The following is an 18,376-nucleotide window of genomic DNA, read 5'->3' as shown; positions in this document are numbered from 1 at the left end:
TCAGAAAAAATGTCTTCAGGTAAAATCTCTCTCTTTCCATTTAACAATCTAAGTTTTATTATTCTTTCCTTTCTCAATTTCTGGTTATCTTTCGCAATAAGCGATTTAATTTTAATTCGTGATTATTTTTTGCAATACGCAATCAAAATTTACATGCTGTGATTCCATGTGGCTTGTTATGTTCGGTGTAATGCCAAGGGTATTTTTTACTTTAATAACAATTATATTTGAAACTTCTGTAAAAAGGTTAGGGACCTCAGTATAACAATTCTTGGACATCAGATATGCTCAAGTTATTACCTGAATTATAATAGCGTTTTACAAGACATAAAAAAACTTCCGTGAGTTGATTTCCTTATTGCATTCTCGTGGCATGGTAGGAAACAGATAGAAAAAAATCGATATAAGAAGGTAGAAGACTTAATATTGTGTATAAATATTTGACGCACAAGATGGGCAAGGTTGTTTCTGCTTAGTTAAAGATAAGTCCTTTAATCCTTCTTTAATATTACTTGCTTCAGCCGTTTTCATGGATCGTTTACTGCAATTATGTTATAGCGAATTATTCAAATGAAACGCAAGATTTGTCATTTGCTAAATCCTTTTAAGTAACATTTCTGTCAAGATTTCACAGCAGTTTATCTTAAAAATGGCAGGTATCGAGTCCAAATCTGTGTTTTTACATAACTTAACAAAAGGAAATAAGTATTATATTTACAGAATAAAATGTAGTAACTTATTTACAACATCATTATAAAATACTAAACTAATTATTATCATATCACAAAATAAAAGCATTATTAAGAAAATAATAAAACATTGTTAGATGAATTATCCAGTTATAAATATTTTTTAGTTTCTAAAATTGAAAAATAATCAACACCTATCGCGGAAGAAAAGTCTAATGAATCACAAATGTTAATGATAAATAAGTAGATAAATTTAATAATAAATTACTTTGATAAGAAAATGCAACTACGTGTTTATTGTTTGAGTTTTAAATACAGCGTGGTCATAAAAAAACTTTCCCGATATATGAACTCCTGGCGACCTCTCTGTTCAACCATTTGAAATGAAATTTCAGATATTGTTATTGGAAAGTGAGCGCTCGAGATTGTGATTGTGATGTTTTAAAACAATGCAGCTCTGACGGTTACGGTTAAAGTGAACAAATGTCGATGTTTTGCGATAGCAACATCCACCATGTTCCTGAGCAAACTGCTCAGCTCACTGAAAAACAATAAATGGTATTTGGAACGAAAACCGTATAACGATAGTTGTAGGCGTGAAACATTTGCAAAGAAGTGCATTGTAATAGCACAAGACAGAGAAGAGGAAAAAGGCTCTTTTGATAGAATTAAAAGTTTCAACGGGTACAACGTTTCAAGATGGACTCATCTCCCGTAATTTTGCATTTTTGTGGCCACTGCGATCACCTGACCTCACTCTCACGTATTTCTGTTTTGGGGGTTATCTGAAATCTAAGGTGACCACATCAAATTCAAGATATTTGTCAGAATTGAAAGATACCATAAAACGGGAAGTTATACAGATTCATTCTGCGATGTTACTTCAAGATTTGTTAGCAATCTTCCGCACACAATGCGTTATGTCTGCTTGAGAACTCTGCTGTTTCAAATCAACACAATCTACAGCGCATACTATCAAGTATCTGAAATTTCATTTCGATTGGTTGAGAGTATAGGTCGCTAGGGTTTCGTATATCGGAGAAGTTTTTTTATAATCACCCTGTATAAGGAGTTCCGTAATAATGCTTACATAAAAAATACAGCTAAAACTAAGGAAAAATATAAAATTCAAAAATAATCATGTTGCATTTATTTGCATTTAATGCACCCATTTGTTCTTAGGTTAAGTTACATTAACTGACTGAGGCAAAGCAACTCCAGGACTATATGCCTACGAGAGGGATGCCTTTGTGCCATCTGTCATGTTGTTTCAAGATACAAGCAGGCATCTGAAACTAAGATGCATTATGCGAAAGGATATTAAACTAAAAAATATGATTTCTTATAATTATAAAGAATGCGGTTAGAGGAGTAACAAAAGAAATTCTTGTCTAATCAACTAACTCTGAAAACGAATCAGATAACATTTCTAAGCCAACTCCAAAACATTTCATTAAATAATGAATCCATAAGAAAAATTAAATTTTCAACCATATATCATGGGGTTGTTATAAAAATACAGTGAAATTCTGGCATAGCAATTTTAAGAAATAAGGGAAAAAAGAAACGACAAAGAAATATAGCTTGTGTTCAAAATAAATTTAAACAGATTAAAAAATAGCAGTATTTCTGTTACGGGTAGAAACAGACCGAAAGTTTGATAATAGGGGAAGGGAAATTAAATAAACGGAAAACTTACTAAGAGAAACAGGCTCACATTCACATTACGCATGAGAAGAAACCACGAAGATTCTAATACAACCAGCCCATTCGCCAGGATTTGAACTAAATTCAAACTACCAATATTTCAACGGTCTTCCTGCTCAACCGCATCTGAGCAGAAAGAATCCGCTGGTAGATTTTTTGCATTTCTGAAATTCGAATCAGATGGCTAACTGTAGTTGCCGTAAAACATATGGCTGCTTTATCATTTATTTTACTACTTTTTATCTGTGTTAGGCATTCAACTCGTAGTCAGATGTGTGTTAATCACGTAACTTTGTATGGCGCTAAAATGATTATGATATGAGAACTTATTTTGCAGTAAAATTCTAGAGGTCCTTGTATTGTAGAAAAATTTTTTATGACTAAATTTTTATCAGCTTTCTTCATTCTTTCACTTTAATCTTTCATAGTAGTTTATTATTCAAGTTAGTGTGACAGCCAAAATATGTGTCGTTTGCTTTTATTCATAATCGTGTATTATAATCAGCTGGGCGACTTTCCACGCTTTCAAAACTGGATTATGAAAATCTGCACAATCTCCGTATAGGGCAGTATCGCGAAACCTCGTTATTTTTTACAGTTGTTAGCTGCCTATCTACAGAATATTAGTTGATACATTTTTCCCTATTATGCTTTTCTAGGTGAGCAGATGCGTGCATATTTTATTTTCAGAAAACATTAAGTTCAATAATGGGACACCTTAATGTTTTCTACCAGAAAAACAAGCACTGTGGTTTTTGAAGTTCTTCATCAAACTCCTCAAAATGCCTATCTGAAATTCAGCAACTAACACCTAATATTTTTTCATTTATTGAATCATTTTTCAAGGAATTTGTTTATAAACAAATATACAGCACGCGCTCTCATCAATTTCATAGCCCATAGGCATTGTTAGAATTTATGCTTTAAAAGTAACTGACAGCAGGATTATTGGTTTGCAAATATATTTTAAAGTGATTTCATCTTCAGTCCATTCGTATGTAACATGCAAATAATTACACAGCTTCTACAAATAAGCAACGATAAATTAGAATCATTATCTGAAAATTTCACACGTCTGAAGATATTTGCGCCTTTAATTACCTCGCTTCTTTCTCTGAGAAGATCCACCAGCGGCTCATAGCTTAATCAGGGTTCAAATGTTGATGAAAGGGCTGGCTCCCTGGATATTTTCATGTTTTTTTCATCTGTAATGTAAATAGGAGTCAGTCTCATTTAGAAAGTGCTCCATTAAAGCATTTTTTCCTTACGGAGAGAGGTCTAATATTTTTAATCATTATCTAAATAATTCTTGTCTGTATGGATGTCAGTAAGTAGCAATTATGTGAACATGATCAGCGTTTGTTATTAACTATTCATGCAGCATTACCTGAAAGGAAAAACTGCTGTTAAATAGACAGTTGCATGTTGCTTATTTCACAAAAATGTACAGTGGCTTCTGAAATAAATTGCATTTTAGCGTTAATTCAGTTTTTCGCTCTCATTAAAAAAGTGCAAAGAGATTAAATTTTTTATCTCAAGATAATCTATTATCAAAAATATGCAGAAAGCTTAGGTGTACATATTAGAAATCAATATAGTTTGTTCCCCATTTTTAGAGGCACATTATGTTATTTATGTTATATTTCTACAGTATTATTCATTGGAATCAGATGTTTGCCCCTTGCTAACCTTGAAAAAGAAATTTTATAATTTATCTTTCATATTTTAAGATAAAATTGCGATTACTTTTCAAATTACAAAATATCTCGTAAATATTACCACTTAATCACCGACAAATAAATCAGTATGGGATCGAATCTATTCCGAATCTTCCAAACTTATAAATCCTTGTCCTCTCACGCATTAGAATGGGAATTAAAAAAGTTTCCATTATATTATTAATGACAGTATGAATCAACTTTCTAATGCAGAACAAAAGTAAATGGAATAAGTGAATTCAGTGGAATGTAACAGTATATTTTGGACTTAAGCTATCTTGCATCTACGAAGAATAGTTCAATAGCAGGGAGCGGGAGAGTGGCATTTAAAAGATACGTATAAGAAAATAATTGCTTCCGGATAATTAAGGATATGTGAAACCTTTTCTAGACCACAGAAGACAGATAGCGGTAACCTCTAATTGTTGTTACCGTAGAAACAATATTGCACTTAATGACGATCAACCGGTTATAACGGCCACAGGAGGGAACAATATATTTGACCATGAAAGAGTATGATTGTTTAAGGTATTATGCTACGAAAGATTACGCTGTCTAATCTCAAGAAGAACAATGGACTGACTGCAATACAAGTAAAACTTTTAATAAACAAATAGTGATTGAAGAAAGTTTTAATAAAAAAAATGCTGTTGTCAATATTCTAAGTAAATCAATCCTGTTGAAATGAAATAATTGTTGTTGTTCTATAAACAAATGAGGTTACATAACACCTTTTAAATTTACAGTTTTAAAGTATCGTTTTGCTTAATAGTATAAAAAGGAACATAGTTTATGTTCCCTTTTTATACTATTAGGTTAAACTTTTATAGCTCATGCAAACTATAAAAGTTTGCATTCGATTCATGAAAACGTGAAACACTGTTTTGCTGCTATAACTTAAATTGCGCAAGCCTGAGATACAAAACCTCTCTTAAAAACACCTGGTATGCTTTCCATCATCTTGAAAAATACATTGAAAAATACAAAAATGGAATTAAAAATTATGTAACTTATAATATTTTTCATGACATTCATGTTAATGCTCTTTGTTAGTATGTTAATATTTAGTATAATTTCAATGCACATTTTAAAGCAGTTATAAACAATGGATCAAGAATTTAATCTAATTTTATTATAAATTAAAATTAATTCTCAATCCATCACGAATTTTCCCTAAACCTTGCTCATTGAATAAAAAAAGACTAAGATGTCGTATTTGTATAAAGTGAACTTTTATCTCTCTGCATCTATGGACCATTCTGTGCGTCTCCAAAAGAAACTGTTGACATCTGAAATCATTTCTTCTCCATTTAAAATACAATTATCATTAACGGATGATTTGTAGAGATGACAAAATATTGAGTACACTTCTCGATCAGTGAAATAGCTGTAGTTCATTGATTAAAGGAAAGCATTTGAGGACTTAACTGCTTTAGTTACGGAAGACTTAGGGAAGGATTTTCTAAATGAATTTGACTCTAATTCATATCACATAAGGCCAAAATTATTAAACCTTCATGCAGCCAATAAATTAGCTGATAACTAAATTCTGGAGCAGCTGCTATAGTTAAACGGTCTTATATTCGGTCAGCCGCTGGTGAGGAGAGCAAGATTGCAATACATTCAAGTTGTATATGGGAATGGAAGTATATATATGCAAATGGAACAAAGCAGCAAAAACGTCACTATTGGAATAAAATCAGTTTCACTATTAAAAGAAAATCTCCTCTGTCTGTCAGAAAAACTATTTTACGCCAAGCGTTTCTAAGCCAAAAGGAAATTCTTTAAACTTTATATCAAGTAGGGCTTGATATTATGAAACAGCTCATAAACAACTGCTTTAAATACCTCTACAAAAAATTCCTTTTCTCAGAAGCCAATATGGAGTGTCACATATACCACCAGTTCGTTGTGAATTCAATGTTTAGTTTCAGTTTTACCCTTATTGTATTCTTAAAAACACTAGAATTTAAATTTAAGTGAGAGAACAATGAGCTCCTGATAGCATAGAAAGGTTAAATAAGTATTTAGTTTAACTACATTTAATCTTGCAGAATCATGTAAGCATTAATGAGCACTTGTAAATTAGTGATTTTGACTTCCTTTTATTTGCCATTCATTCTATGTCTTAATGAACATGGTTATGGATCATATGGAGGCTAATCATGCTGAATCAGGCAGTATGTTAAATCTTCATTTTACAACAGCTTTCCTATCACACAGATTAAAGTCTGAGGGAAATTAGAATTGGGATTTAATTGGGAGATTAGACAGTTATTTAATTAATTATGGTGAAGCAAGCGATAAATAACAACCTGAGGTTGAGATAAGCCTTTGTTCAGATCTTTTCAGGGGAGAATGGACCACATTTAAGTTACTCATGAAAAGAATTATGAAACATCCATAGAACCAAATATAAGCTCTCGATACCCAAACTCGAGATAAACTATTAATATACAGTTTTTGAGATGAAAGTGAGCAAGACATCTTCATTCAGGAACAAGAAGCCGTCATCTTATAATCGAAGACAGCAATGCTCAACTATTGTTGTCTCATTCTTTCCTTTTTCACTATGTATGAGAATGCTATTTCTCCCTTAACATTATTTTATCCAAATAGCCTATTTCAAGCAGTATGTGAAATGTTGTAGTATCTTACCTAAGTCAGTAGTCCTTGAAAGCTAGAATACTTGAGAACTATGCAGCGACTTATCTCAATAGTTCTCGTACGTAAATGGCAAGTCCCTAGAAGGGTTAAATTTACCCTTTATTCCAACTCACAAATGATTAACAGATGGCTCCTTCTCGAACTTACAGTAAATTTCCACTTGGGTTTTAACTCAAAGTAAAAAATAAGAAAATAATCTAATACTTACTAATATAAAACCAGCCGAAGCTTCCTGGATATAACTAACAGAGTTAACCCTTATTTAGGATTATCGACGAATACTAGTAGGCACGTAACAATACTTAGAGGCACATAACAATACTTAGACGAATCTTAGAGAGATTAGACTTTTAGCTACAGCGTGGCCAGAAGACAGATCACGCTGTACCAGGGCTTAGAAGTGACTGAGACTTCAACTTGAATACTGGTTTCTACCTCATTTACATAAAACGCAACGCTGAAAACTCATTCTGGCAGGGAATTGTAGGTGGGAAACAAGAATGTAAAGGAAAGGCTTGTACCAAAATAAAAATAATAAATTAAAATAACCCTTACAATGCAAAGTTAATAATACTTTAGTATATTATAAAAAAAACGAAGGAATTTAAGTCTTTTACACTATTTAATGAATATATATTTATATATTTAGTAATACACAAATTATTGTTGCATTTAATAAAAATATACAAGAAAACTTTTCTGTTTTATTTCCATTTAACGTTTCAGCCAATTTGTATCACATAAATTATACCAGTCAGAGATCGAATAATCAATCCCTTTACCCAATGAAAATCATTGCCCAAGACATTGTATGCTTTTTCTTTGATCTGTCTTTTCCAGTAAATACTAATTTAGATTCCATGATAATAGAACCCTGTAACCCTCACTGACTGTTGGCCCAAATTTCAGTAGCTTGAGTTAACTGAGACTAACTTAGACTGAGATTTAGTTAATCACTAAAGTTAACTGAGAAATTTTAAGTAAAGCTCATTGTATCATAATTCTAAAGAAATTGGAGAAATTTTAAATTTAATCTTTCCGTTTTGAGATCAAGTGGAGGCAATCATAATTTCAAAGCACTGAATGTAGTATCCATAATTCCAAAACACTTAAATAAAATGCAGAAAACTCCGAATGTTTCTCTCAATATTAAGTCTAATTACAACTAGCCTGTAGTACTCCTGCAATTGGTGTTTTAAGGATTAAAGGATAAAACGTAAAATTTCTTTGTTAAGATATGCTAATTGTTTTTAAGATTTAATTGTTATGTAATCTTATTTGTCTTGTGCAAAAACATATAAAACCAAATTTACAGTTACAATATATATTAGGTAATAAAGCAAGCTTTATAACTGTCTAATCTATTATTTTCTTTTATGAAGAGAATGAATGCTCCGACTTTATGAAGTAATCACTGGTTATTCTAAATACCACAACACAGTGGGTAGAATATGTTTTCATTTTCCTATCCATAAGGTAGACTTTATTGTTTGGAGGAGTATAAGATTTTTACAGCATTTATCATTAGATACTCGGTTATCATTCACAAGGATTATTTTACATGCAATAAGGTACTCTGAGTTAACCCAGTTTCATTCACACTCTTCTTACGCAATATCTACAATACTTGGTTTTTGATACTTCCAAAGTAATCCAACTAAATAATAGAAACATAGCGCTCACAAAAGTATCCTTTGAGCAAAAAAATACATAGATCAGAAATAAATATAAAAAAGCTAATGATTATTTCAAGTACCCAGACCAATGAAATGAGAAATATCTAGATCCAAATCAAAAACTAAGGTTTAAGTGAAAGGTTTAATACTTTCTGGAAAGGTAACAACTCAGTTCACGCAGTCTGTAATCGCATTAAGAAGCTTCGTCACGTTTTAAGTTCCACATCCTCACTGCCTCGCTGGTGGTCTAAAGACATACATTTCAAATCCTTTATCTTTTACACTAAGTTGTTATTTGCGTTCTGAAATAAAAGAAAAGAAACTGATATTTACAGTGATTACACACGGAAAGTAAAAAACTAGAAATAATGACTCTAAGGAAGCAATCATTAAAAAATAATTTGGAGAAGAACAGGAATTTATTTTGCCTGTATATTTTCTTAATTTCAGTTACGAGTTTCATTCATCGCCCATTTCGTTTTTGGGTTTGATAAACATAATCATATTACATTCTAAAAACATTCAGTTAAAAGAGATGTTCGAAATCAGTTCTAAACTTTAGTTGAACTAATCAAATTTGTTGAATGCAATTCTGTCCTTTCATTTATTTCGCATTTAGTCAAAACTCACAAAAGATACAAATTTTAGCCTGGTTGTGTATTAAAGCGTTTCGCACTTGCACTGAATCATTCAAAGACTTCAGTTTTTATCTATTACGCCCATGAGTTATTGTTTTTGCTACATGTTTTGATCCATGACTGCAAAGACGAAATTTGAGCACATGGTAAGCCTTTGTTAGTGACAGCCTTTGATTTTTTTGTTAACTGTATTAACTAAGGAGCTCTATTTGTTATTTGAGTTTGTCTTTCTCAAGGGGCAATAATATTTAATTTCTATACCTTCTATTACAACTTACAAAGCAGTGTTTCAATTAAACGGTCAGTTTTATTGTTTAGGCATGTGAAGGCATCTTAGACAGTTTTATTGTTTAGGCATGCGAAGGCATGTTAGACAGTTTTATTGTTTAAGCATAAACGGCATGTGTAGGACTTGGATAATTTACAGTATCAGTTAGCACATGTTAGAAGAAAGTAAAAACCTAACCCGGTATTCACAGGGCCTAACTTCGATCAGAAGCTAGTTGTTTTTAACATATGATTCGAAAGAGTTCTGCTGGACAGTATGTATATATAACTTAGTGTATATAATGTTTAAAAAAGTTAACTTAGTGTATATAGTGTTTAACAAAATTAACTTAGTGTATATAGTGTTTAACAAAGTTAACTTAGTGTATATATATGACAAAATAATATTTTAAAAGAATGTGTATATTCATTATTTGGTATCTATATTTTGGGCAAAATATTTTCACTTTGTGAAGGAACACATCCAGCTATGAGGCCCCACTAGTATCCGAGTGGTTAAGACCACTGGAAACTAGCATTCAAACCGGGTTCAATCCCGGGTGACCTTCGTTTATACAGTACTTCTTTTGTATAGTGTTAGTGTTTTAATAAAAAGTTTAATTACACTCAAACTCAAATTTAGAGTTTGTCAGTTACTTACAATTTTCAGCTGGCATTTAAAACAAAGCTACACACATAAAAGAATACGGTGGGCTTCGAAAATTTAAAATTATTAAAAAAAAAGTAGTTATGCTTCTAAAAGAAACCGAAGCTCAATATTTTCTTTTAGCTTTCCTTGCGGAAAAGGAAGAAGCTCACCACCTAGATGATATGAAAAAATTTGATTTTTTGTTACTTTCGTAACAAATAGTCACCCCGGCATGTGAAGGATTAATCCAATGCTCTTGGTTTTATTGTAAAGCAACTACGCAGTACGTAGGAGATTTATATCGCTTAAGTTTAATTCAGCGATTCTCAACCGGTTGGTACGCAAGAGCAAAATAGGTGGTACGAAAAGAAGCAAAGTTAAATTGTCTAAAATAAGTTTAAATTTAAATTCAAAGTCTAAATTCAAAAATTAAATACTCCAACATCCTGTTTAAGTTTTTTCTTTAACACTCGTCAATTTAAGCGATCTGAGCTTTTTTCAAGGTCAATAGCCGCCCATAGACATTAGCAAAATAATCCGTTTATATTTTCACAAATATTCTTTTTGCCATAAGTGATTTAAAAGGAGTGATAGAAATGAGTCTCGCATTTAGCAGGAAATCCAAATAAGTTCCTGTTAAATAGATAATAGTAGCTCATTTATTCTTTTAGAATTGATCCATTTATTAGCATGTATACACTCTATGTCGTCACCATTTCTGCACTCATATTGCTCTATTTCAGATAGAATCATATTTTATGTCGATTTGCTGTCTACAACGGCAGGTATTTTGTCTTCTTGTTGCTTTGCATTCCTTGCATTTCTAAGCGATTTGAGAATATCGTCGTTTGTTTTTGAAAAACTCGTAATATATCGTATCGTGCATTTAAATATTTGTGAAAAAATAATAAAACAAACCTAGATTTTCCAAATAGAAAAATGACTAGGACTGAGTAAGCGGAAAAGTGATGCTCCACAGGTGATCGATCCAGGATAATCTACTAGCACTAAGATTTCTGAAAATAAAAGAAAAATTGTTTATAAAAAAGTATATTGAAAGTTATTTATCATTTGGGTTTACTTGGAATGGAAATGAAATGGACCCTCAATCTCGATGTGTTTGAGGTGAACGTTTATCCAATCAAAGCATGTAAGCATCGTTTCTTAAAAGACATCTTGAATCTAAGTATGCCAGTTTAAAGGATAAATCTGAAGAATATTTTAAAAGGAAATTATCGGAGTTCAAAAATAGTAAACAAGTCATGAAAGGTTTTGTTGCTTCAAGTGAAAAAGCTTTGGAATCTAGTTACGTAGTAAGCCTAAGAATTGCCAAGACTGGGCAGGCTTACATTATTAAAGAAAATCTTACGTTACCAGCAGTTAAATATATCGTTTTAACATTATTCAACGGAAAAGCGGCTAATGAACGTGTTAATGAACGTGTTAATTAAGTTAATTTTATTAACAGTTAAATTTTGAGTTAAACTCCTTTCCTGTCAAATTCTTAACTTCAACTTACTACTTCCGGCCAGAACGTAGCTTTAAAATCACGTCTGAATACATAATGAGGAAGAGCGGTATTTAACCACGAAGTTCTACTTGCTGAGTTAGAGAGAATCAGAGTTTCTGATTAGCGCGCGTCCGCCTTTTTGGCTACTCTCTCTCTCAAAGCTGCTATCACGCTCGGCCGTACTCATACCGTACTCAGGCCCTTGATAGCTTCGCAGTCAATTAGCGTTAAGGGCCAACTCGGTTAGAATCTTGATAGCTTCGGCTATATCTCTTTAGTTTAGATTAGTTTTAGTTTACTTCTTAGCCTCTTGAGTTAAAGCCCAAGATTTATTTACTTTATTGTACACTCGAAGACGGAGTTCTGTTAAATCTTATTTAAATAATAAAAGGTTATTTACCCTTCCATCTTGTTGTTTCTTGTCACACGAACTCAAGCGATTATTCGCTTACTAGTTCTTAATATTCTTCACGTTCAACTGTAACGTAGCATTTACAAAGTGAGGAACTCTACAAACTTAATAATATTTTGTTATCAAATGATACAGTAAGTCGGCGCATTCATGAAATGGGAAGTTCCATAAAAGAAACACATATTCAAAAACTAAAACACAGTGAGTAATTAGCAATACAATTGGCTCAAAGTATTGGTATAAGAAACTTTGTTCAAGTATTAGTTTATATACGTTTCGAAGAAGGTAAACAAATTGCTGAAAGGTATTTATTTTCGGAATCTCTTCATGATAGAGCAACTTCAAGTGAAATTTCACAAATTGACAATTTTATGTCTGAGAATAATATTCCTTGAAATAAGTGCTTTGTCGTGTATGCACTGACGGAGGCTTGGGCTAACAGGAAAACATTTCAGTGTTATTTCTCAAAGAAAAAAAAAAAGTTGCACCTGAAGCTAAATTTACTCATTGCTCCATTCGGGAAGTTTCAGTAGCCAAAACAATCCCCGAAAACCTGAAAATAGTTCTGAATCAAGCTGTGAAAATTGTTAATTTTATTAAAAGCCGAGCTTTAAATGCAAGAAATTTATCATTTTATGCCAAGAGATGGGTAGTGAACTCGAAATGCTTTTGTTGCATTCCGAAGTAAATCATCGTTTTGAACATTGATTACAAATTCAAATTTTTCTGTGTGATTCAAAATTTCAATTACAAAAGTGTTTATTTAGTGAGTTATGGTTGACGAGTTTAGCACATTTAGCTGATATTTTTCAAAAGCTAAATGAACTGAATTTAGGATTACAAGGACAGTTTACCTTTAGATATAAAATAAATTCAATGATAAAAAAACTCGAGGTAATAATGAAAGAATTGGTTAATAACATTTTAAGCTTTTTACCAGTTTTAAAAACTTTTCCTAGCCGAAAATAATTTGGAAATAAAAGAATAATTATCATCCGGCATGTTTTTCATTGATAAATAATTTTCAACATGTGTTTTCCCGACGATTATGTGAATCAAAAAGTGGATTAAAAATCAAAAAGTGGATTAGAAACCCATTTTGTTGAAATGTGCCTGAAATTTTATCTCGTGAAGAAAAAGAACAATTGATAGAAATTTTCGGTGATCGAACTCTGATTGAAGATTTCAAAAATAACACACTTGTTAACTTTTGGCTGAATCAGAATAAAGGATTTAAAGGCATTTCAAATAAAGCTATTGAATTTTTATTGCTTTTTTGCACGATATAATTTTGTGAACAAGGATTTTCTTCCATGTTATATTTTTTAAATAAATACAGAACAAAATTAAAAGTGGATAATGATATAGAGTTAAAACTACGTGAAATAAGACCAAACGTAAGGAAATTAATCTCTCTTATACATGCCAAAATTAAATGAAAGTATTATAACTTAAATTTTGATAATTAAAATTGTAACCATTAATCTAACATTTTTTATGTGTGCATATTTAATACAAATAGCCAATAGGTTTTGCAAATGGCAAAATCAATTATCAGTTTTTGTTCAGATGGTACGCGTCAGTCAAATGGTTGAGAACCGCTTTTTTATATATATAAATTTTAGTTAGTCAAACATAAACCTGTCCTTGGAGGACTAAAATTCTTTTACAACTTTGTTTATTCGCAAATTATATCAATGTGAAACATTTTACGAAAGCTGATACGTGCGCATGTACATAAAATTAGTCGCTCATTATTCTGTCAAACATTATACTAGCAAGCAAGCAAATGATTTTTAATGAAGAGAAAGGAAATAATAATTTTGCATCAAGATAGCATCTCTTGTTATTATAAGATGGTTATACTGGATTAAATTGTTTGAAACAGTTGCACGTATGAGATTTCCGGGGCTCATAAAATGCTTCAGTGCTTGTGTAGACCTTCTGACGGGATTTGCCGATTTGCCGACTTAGAAGACAATTCGTTTCAGTTTCCATTATTATTCATGAACTTGTGCTGCTAAAATAGCACTGCAATAGGAAACTGCACGAGTATTACAACTTTTTAGTCATTAATTTATTTTAGTATGCTTCCAAGATTAAACCTCGTTTTTGGATTACTCACATTTTAAATGCCAAGCGATGCTAATGAACTCAAACTTGTCAGTGATTCAGCTCTTAAATAGCTATAACAACAGATATAAACTTTAGTGAACTTACGACAGTTTTTAAATAACTCTTTAAAAAGGGAAAAAAATATTAAACTTGTGTGGTCAGTTTCTTGCAGGACCGACACAGTCCGGTTAGCACTCACAATTTCGGAAACTACCACCGTATGGCTCTTTAAGGCTGACAAATTTTGAAAGGCATTCAAGCAAAATATCCAACGGTGCATATATTTGCAGCTGTTTGTCTAATGATCAAACTCCATAGCCAGCTGGATGAATAACAAAATGGTTGAATAACGTTTAACATTTGAGTAAAGAAATAATAGCGATACTTAACCGATTCCCTCTGTAGCTGCATCTGTACGGAACCTAACTGCATTAAATATTAATTCCAGCACCGTGAAAACAGTCAAAGAATTTATCACTCTATCTTAATCTTCTAGTGAAGTAACTCCAAATACAGAAGAAGGTTTACAAAAAAAAACTCCAAACACAGAAGAAGGTTTACAAAAAAATCTCCAAACACAGAAGAAGGTTTACAAAAAAAAAAAACTTATTATTAGTTTTTCAGCTTAAAATTTGCACCATCTATGTATTAACAAACATAGTCTCCTCTTTTTGCGAGATTAACAGAAACAAAAATCAAATTAAAATTTAAATATTAAAATATGAAATTTACAAGATAAAGCGGTCAAAACGTTTGGCTCAAGCCTTCAAATTAAACGAACAAAAACGGCTAACTGGGGGTAAGCGAATGCTGTAAAAAGGTTGTTTTTTAAAACAAAAAAACTCTGGACTTATATACATTAACGAATTTATATCTTAGTGAAATAGTCGACTAAATAATAAATTTCCCAGAAGGAACGATTTTTCGTCTATTCTTGTTTGCGATATTGCACTTCGTTTTTTAGTAATTCCTTTATTCATATATTTATTTTTAATTATTTTTAAATCATTTAAATTTGTATATTCTCTTGAGAAATTTATTAATACCAGTCCCAAATTAAAGATTAAAATGGGCGAAAACTTTCAAAATTTTGGTTTTTAACGTACCATTTGATACATATTTACAATAAACTGAATAGGGAATCCTTTTTGAGTGAAAGAAGGATAAATTTTTAATTTGTGAGTTTGTCAGCATTTCGTAAATTTTGTTTCCTGTAACTTACGTTTTATGGTTTTATCTATTTTATTTCATAAAGATACTTTAGATACTTCTTTATATCTCTCTTTCGAAAATTTTGCATTGTTTAATTGCAGTACAACACCATGTGTTCATCATACCTCCGCTTTGGCTAGCGTTTTGATTTATCTTCCAGACGCATGAAATGGCCAGTTTACAGAAGTCCCCATTCGAAAGAACTTTAATTTTACGAGTATTTTAGATGTTAGCATCCAGGTTATAGCACCTATTCCAAGCTATGAGCATTACCACAAAGAAGCCATCCAATAGTCATGACACCTGCGGAGGATGGATACGTGACATTAATGCATGACGTTGTAGAAAGATGAAGGTTAGAGAGCTTTCTCATAAAATCTCTCAGCTTTGTCTGCAATGACCTCGAATCTGCGGGCATTGTGACTGCATATCATTACAGAGATGAGATTCTTGAACGTTATGTGAGGCTTTTCCGAGGAGCTATGGGAGAGGACTTTATTTCTGTGAACGGTAACGTGAAGTCACGCATATCTCAAATGGTCGATGATTTTCTGGAGAGAAAGTGTATTTGCCGTATGACGCGAGCAGTGAAGTCGCCGGACCTAAATCCTTTATACGATAAATTTGTTTGTTTTATTTAACTGTCGTAAAGCACGCGAAAGCTATCTGCGTAAGGGAAGGGATGCCTTCGTGAAGGACCTTTTGAGCGAAACTGTCTCGTATACACGTTACATATAAGGAAAACCGAAGTTAATACCCTCTCAATGTCATTGCTTTCAGAAAAATGTGATATATTGCCATAAATTATAATCAGCAACATGGTGCTAGTTGCGAGGCGCGTAATGCTGCATGAGTTGGCCCACACTGCTTATTAGCTGGACTATTTTGGAATTATGAGGTGTCATATTTCGGCCATTTTTGGGGGTGGGTTTTTCTCCTCCATATCGCAAAGCATTTGTTCTCTTTATTTTTCCAAATTACGTTTTGGTTTTCTCATAGTGTTGAGTAATTGCATACAAAATTTGGTTATAATTAAGCAATTATTTTCCCACATATCCTATGTTTTCTCTTTATAACTTTAATTTTGGGCTCACATGAACCCATCTTATTTAATTAGATTGTTACTTACTTCTTAGAAAGATATGCCATATAATCTTCTTAGAAAGATCTGCCGAAAAATATGCCAGGCGAAATGAATCCATTCTAAGTTACGTCTGTGTTTTTATGACACATGATGTAAAGTATGTTAAGTTAATTAACCAGTTATTAAGAATTTAGTCTTCACTTATAACTTCTCCTTTCCGTACTGTTCACCAGAATACAAATTATGTTGCGTATTTAAACTAAGGGTCTCTGTTCTTTTAATGAGAATTTCTAGCTATTGCGTCTTGCTATTAGTATTTTCGCCAGTCTGTTATGCTAAGTTAAATATCCACAACTGATGGAAGTCTAGACTGTAGTACAAGCTGCGCCTGTTCTGTTGTATTAAGACTTAATAAAAAAGATTATTTTAACTTTCTTCTACATTTTTTGAGTTATTTAAGACGTAGCAAAAACTCGCTGTTTGTCTAGTAGGGTCTGCAGGACTTCAGCTTCCAGTTACAATAACAACCGTAAAATGCTTATAGAATGTCATCTGAGCGCAAAAATATGTAGGTAGTAGTATCTATTTATAGCCTGTAAACAACAAATTATTTCACATAAGAAGAATAAATCAAAATATGTTGTTGTTATGATTTATGTCTCTTGTCTGACAGTAGCACCAGAATAAGCCCACGAAATGTATTCCGACTGAGAGCGCAGGATTGCGTCTGGATAGTCTGTAAGGGCACTGGAAACATCTGGTGGTAGTATAAGCACTGGTGGTAGTATGATAGTAACCCACTTCCCCAATGTTGAAAGAAAATCCCCCACAAACGTCTCCAAGGGTCACCCACCCCTCTTCCTTTACCATTAAACTACTCGAGAGGACTTTCTGCTCGCTGCGATTTTAAGTGACCACATGCTTCAAAAACACTACACACTTATAAACATTCAAATGTCCATCAAACACAGCCTCAGCGTAGCAGCGATAACCGTCACACCGATCAAAACCGAACATAATATGTAACAGATGGTATTAAGGAAAAGATGGACCAGAAATGTAAATTGATAATAGCAACAAAGTAACTTTCGGTGCACTAATTTATATTGCTTTTTTACAATATTTTTATATTTTAATCTATTTCGGTTTTAGTTTTTCTGGTTTCATTTTTTCATAATTTTACGTGTTTCGTCATTTCATGTTAATTTTATATAGATGGAAGTGAGGGATAAAAACTTAATTTTTAACTATTATTAGCATAAAATCTAATTTCTCGATTTACTAAAATCTACAAGCATAACACTGCTAGTTATTTGTGGTTTTTGTAGTGTTAAAAGGCTTCGGATAATAAAGTTGCTTGTACAGGTTATATTTATATAACTGTTCCTAAATGTTATTCCAATATCTCTACCATTTTTTGGCAACTCTCTTTGCTATTGATAAATTTTGCTTTCGATAACAAGAAGGTTATCGGCAATTAAGCGTATAGTATATTGAGAGGGAGTATGAAATATAATAAATTAACTACAGTTTCGTGTTTAATGGTTTTGAAAATAACAATTGGTCTGTGAAATGGAGAATATTTAGGACACTGCATGCTGCAAGAATGCAAGAATTCCATAGCGGAAGAACGAGAGACTGCAGAAGAACAACATTAATGAGGTGTATCAGAAAACATTATTTTAATGGTCGAGCGCTTCATTTAATAGGCATTAACCTTGCGCCCCTGCAAGGGCCGGAAGTGGTGGCTATTTCCTTATGGAAGCACCTAATATCAGAAAACATTAAATTTGTTTATATGGTGAGAAAGTGGTTTTTAAATTTTAAAGTGATATTTTTTGTAGGCAAGATACTTCAAGTTCTTGAATATCGTCATATGCTCAATGGTCAGTGGTCTCATCGCTTGGCCGCTGATGAGCCCCCCTCCCCCAATATCCCTGAACTCGACTGGATGTCTCTATCGCATTCATTCCAAACGTAATTGCTTCCTATTTACCATTTGTTTCGGTCAATGGAACCACATTTAGTTGAC

Source organism: Stegodyphus dumicola, chromosome X1, assembly GCF_044657685.1.
Source record: "Stegodyphus dumicola isolate Sdum_Otavi_A_Nest chromosome X1, ASM4465768v1".
Taxonomy (NCBI): Eukaryota; Metazoa; Arthropoda; class Arachnida; order Araneae; family Eresidae; genus Stegodyphus; species Stegodyphus dumicola.
Note: the sequence above shows the minus strand (reverse complement) of the source record.